The sequence below is a fragment of the Crocuta crocuta genome, unplaced genomic scaffold (assembly GCF_008692635.1).
Source record: "Crocuta crocuta isolate KB4526 unplaced genomic scaffold, BGI_CrCroc_1.0 scaffold147, whole genome shotgun sequence".
NCBI lineage: Eukaryota > Metazoa > Chordata > Mammalia > Carnivora > Hyaenidae > Crocuta > Crocuta crocuta.
Genome location: NW_027532594.1, coordinates 4,288,920 through 4,293,583, shown reverse-complemented (window position 1 = coordinate 4,293,583; position 4,664 = coordinate 4,288,920). Strand labels below are relative to the sequence as shown.

Sequence of the window (4,664 nt, the reverse complement as noted above, 5' to 3'; positions counted from 1 at the left end):
TACCCTTCGTAGACTGCCTTTGGATGTCTCTTCTCCAGGGATCAGAGGCTCCTAGTCCCCTCTCCACAGCTAGTATCTTCTCCCACCCCGGAGAAATTCTTCTCTCCCTTTGGCTCCCTTGGTGCTGCTTACCAATTTCCCTGTCCACAGCTCGGCACCTCCCAGCCGCCAAAGTGACTCTCCTCTGAGAACACACGACTCTATCTGGGGAGGAGTTCATCTGTGAGAAAATATTCTGGCCTAGAATCCTTGACTGAAATCACTTATGGTTGCAAGAGCTGACAATGAGCCGAAGCAACGTGCATTCCTTGTGGCTGAGGGATACATGCATCAACAGAAGACGAAAGATAGCTTTTGTTGTCATCTGGGGCCCGGGGAGAGGATTTAGCAGTACACATATCAGGTTGGTGTGAAAAGTCTCTAAGGACGCATTTGTTCCCACGTTAGCTCCAATGACGGCAGCCCTCCTCGTCCGGCATATACTTAGCCTGCAGACACGAAAGCCATCTCCACAGGGAGGACGTGAGTTGCCACACGATTCTCACCACCCGACTGGACTACCCCCTCGTGCTCCTGGAGTTCTCCCCGGCAGGTTGGCTTGGCTGACTTGCTTCAGAGCTTAACAGATAATAGATTCTACGCCTGCTCCTTGAGGTTAAAAAATGTTCAGATGAAAGCACAACAGGCAAAGCTAAGAAGCCAGTTTCTCTCCTTTCTGTTCTTAAATGGAGTTAAGAGGCAGTTATTTTTTTTTTTAAATTTTGATTTAGAAGTAGAAACTTAAAAAGACTCCCCCTTTCCTCTTTGGAGATTCTTTCTCCACTATGTTTGGCAGAGGCTAANCCCCCCCCCCCCGCCCCCCAGCATTCTCTCAGTCTCTGCTCTCATACTCACATTCGGTCTCCAATGCCGTGTGGGCCTCCAGGACAAGAACTCCACAGGAACCAGGCAGTAGAGTTTGGTGAGCAGCCAGGGGACTGGTGGGCCCCATCTGCTCTCGCCACGAGTGGGTCTTTGCTTGGGTTAGCAGGAATCAAAGTCTGCATGACTTCTGCCTCGGTATCCCCGGGGTCCAGCTGTCCCATCTCCAAGTGCAGCCTTCTACAGGCAACAAGGGAATTGGGGCTTCTGTGAAACAGGCTTCTTAGAGCGGGACCATATAGGGAGCCAAGCGTGAAGGGTGTCAGCAGCGGAGACACGCCCTAGGGGAATATGTGGAACCAGCTGGGCTCACTGCCAGCTGCTGCGAGAGTCTGAGGAGTTCTTCCGAGATTGGCTTGCTCCTGGACCATCTTTTGTCATTTTAAAGTGGTGCCTACACCACTGGTCTCGCCCTGACCTCAGGGCATGCACTAAATTTAACTCATTAATGTATTTCTTCACAATCAATTTATTTTGATACAAATGGTATTGGTTAGTCCACACAACCCACGAAATAAGTAGCCTTGTTCCCATTTTATTGATAAAGAAGCCAAGGCTTCAGAGTGGTTTGTGTAAGGTGTTCCCCAAGGTAAGGCTAATAGTACTAGCAATGAGACGTCAGACATCCTCACTGTACGTTCTTTCCTTTGCACACCTTAGTCAATGGACAAGCGTGTACTGTATCCCTAGCATGGAACTAGCATCGATTGGATTCTGTAGAGAATTCAGAGACACTGTGACTTGGTCCCAACCGTCCTGGCACTTGTAAGCTGGCTAACCAGAATTAAGAGATAAGGAAGGGCTGGATGGTATGTATTTAATGACTTATTAGCTCATTTATGCACTCAGCAAATAGTTTTGGGGCAGTATGTGCCAGACACTGGGATAGGAGTAGAGGGACACAGAGAGCAAAAGGACATCGTCTCTATTCTCGAAGTTCAATCTAGAAGAGACCATCAAACCCATTCAGTGGCTTCCCATTGCTTCTGGGGTACAACCCCAAATCCTTGATGTGGCCCACAAGGCTGTAGGCCTTTGCGCCTCTCTCTAGCCCCACACTGGGCTTCAAAGAGTTCCTTCATCAGGCTACACCTCCTTCCTTCTTTGGGGTCTGTATGTCCTGGGATGGCTTCACAGAAGTGTCATTTGAGCAGGGTCCTGAAGAACGCCTAGTAGATTTCCAGGCAGCAAGCAATGAGGGCTGGTGGAATTCCAGGTAGAGGAATTTGAGTGAGGAGGGGACTTAGTGAAGAAGAGTGGCTGGGGAAAGTTTCATAGAAAATGCAAGGTGTTCTTTGGGTGTAACTGATACTCAGTAACTATCTGTCGAATGGAGTCGGGCTGGGAAGGCTGGGGATGGGCAGAGTGTGGCAGGATGGAGAGGAGAGCAGTGAGAGCAGGAACACATAGGCAAAGCCTCAGGAGCTGGGGGTGCCTGAGTCTGAGGACGGGCAGAGAAGCTGGCTCAGAGGTAGGTTGGTGGGGGGCGGGGCGGTGATGTGTGGGAGGATGGGTGTTTTGTGGGATGGCACTGGAGGCGACGGATGGGATGAGAGATCTGAACTCCAATTGCAGCTCAGCTCTATGCTTTGTGAGCTTGGACAAGTCACTTCTCTGGGCCTCGGAACTTGTGAGGAAGATGGAGGAGGTAATCTCAAAACCTCTGCTTTCCAGGTGAAATGTCCGGTTATGACAGAGAACTGCAAAAGCCAGGATGGATGCAGACGCTGGAAGAGGGAGGAGATCCCAGCAGGAGAGAGAGAAGCCAGGCAGAGGGCTGGCACTGGGGCCTCTGCAGCACGCAGGCTTGTGCAGAAAGAGGAGGGGCTGAGCGCCCTGCCGGGGAGGGACGCTGGGGGTGGCTGCAGCCTGGGACTCATCACTGTCCCACTAGGACCAGATCAACCCCCAGTGGGATTTTCCAAGACAACCTGACTTTTCCTCACTGCTACCCTGATCTCAAGTCTAATGGGGCCGGGGTACTAGGCCCACCCTCAAGGGAGAAGGCTGCTGTGGCCAATAAAACTGAGGGCCAGGTTCAAAGAAGTAAGGAAGGAGGGGAAAGAACTGGAGGAGCTTTTTGGACAATCCAAATGACAGGACAAGCTCCTCACCGTTGTTTTTTTTTTTTTTTCCCCTCTAGTGACCCCATTCTGCCCCATGGATGTCACTTTTTCTCTCTCTCCCTCTCTCCCTCTCCCTCGTTTTTTGGAGGTTTTGGGGAGGGGAAGCAAGCTGAGGGAGGTGGGAAGAGACTTTTTTTCACATGAGTCCTCAGAATTACAGTTCACAAACTATTCAGTAAACTGACCGGCCTCAACCTCCCCTTCAACGGCCTAATCTAAGGGGTGGATCGATGTGTTTTGTTGCTTGTCAGAAACAATCGCTGAGCGGCCCATTACATTTACAGCACGTCGCCCTTTAATTGGTGTAACACGCTGAGGCCTGAAAGGAGGAGAGGCCCACAAAAGCGCCCGTGAATGAGCCTTGACTCACACAAAAACACTCTGCAGAAGTTCAGAGCTGGCCACTAACAAGGAGGTAGGGAGTTAGTTTGAAAAGGGGGTGAAGTTCAGAAATGTGTCACCTTGAGGAGCCTCCCATCAAAGCAATGGTCGCATTGACAAGCTGCAAAGAAAAAAAGTTAAACCTTCAGGGCTGTGGAGTTGCCTGCTGGATTTATTCTTTTTAAACTTGAGGAGGGGGGTAGGAGAGGGGAGAGTCTTTCTTTTTCTTCTTCTCTTCCCCACCCTGTCTCTCTGCTCCCTTATTTACTTCAGAGAGCCTTAAAGAAGTCGGTTTGAAAAAACATACCTCCCACCCCCCTGCTAAGATACACTATTAAAAAAAATAAATGTATAAAAAGTCAGGCTGAATGCGGCTGCCTTAGGCCGCTGCAGCTGATTTCAACCTCTNCGCGGCCATCCTGCGCCCGCCCCGGGGAGGAGACCCAACTTTCCCTCCTACCCGGGGCACCTGGGGAAGATGCTACCCGGACCTGCAGGGTCCCCACGCTTCGGTTCGTGTCTGCAAAGTCGGGCGTCCCCAAAAGGAAGGAACTAGCGCGCTCAGTTCCGGGATGCAGGTGGAGGAGCCGGCTCGCACCTTCGGCTCCTCCGCCCCACCGTCACCTGCTCGGTCCTTCTCACGCACCGTCCTCGCTCCTAAGGCCGAGATCTGCCCAGTGGCCAGGGTGGGGTCGACCTCTCCAGACACTGCCCAAGACCCTGCCCCTCGCGGTACTCGGCGTGTGTGGGGAGGGGGAGGCTCCCTCTGCCACACCTGCGCCCGGGGGGACGATCGGCTCCCCGGGGCGCTCCGGAGCGCCCGAGGGCACCCGACGCAGCTCGCCCCCTCCCGCCTTTGTCTGGTGACGGGGACCCCCGCCCCTCGCGCTGCTCCTGTGAACCGGCTGCCCCGTGAGAAGGCGGGGGCGCTTTTCAATGCAGCGCCGCAGCTCCCTCCAGATTTGTAATCCGCCAAAAAGCCGCTGATTGCTGCAATCGTTACTTTTCATTAAAAAAACTTAGAAGCAATTTGGGAGAACCCTTCTCAATGAATACATTTACCCCCGAACGGTCTTTATTCTCCGCCTCCACTTGATGAGTTTCTCTGGCACGAATCCGTTCTTACAGCCACAGAATGGGCAATCCCTTGATCCCCGTCAATTGTCATCCCGAGTCGGGGCCACTTTGACCGCCAATAGTGGGGAAGTCAGAGCTAATCCTCAGAAGGAATCACGG

The 4,664-nt window shown here is 52.4% G+C and overlaps 1 long non-coding RNA gene across 1 annotated transcript; it reads right to left on the bottom strand.

The window, feature by feature from the left end:
- Positions 1-3,319: 3,319 nt before the first annotated feature.
- On the bottom strand, positions 3,320-4,268 carry LOC144244706 (uncharacterized). The gene is made up of 2 exons (XR_013339028.1): positions 3,920-4,268; positions 3,320-3,549 (listed from the first exon to the last, which is right to left on the bottom strand). It is a non-coding gene; the product is annotated as an uncharacterized LOC144244706 (long non-coding RNA).
- Between the last annotated feature and the right edge of the window lie 396 nt (positions 4,269-4,664).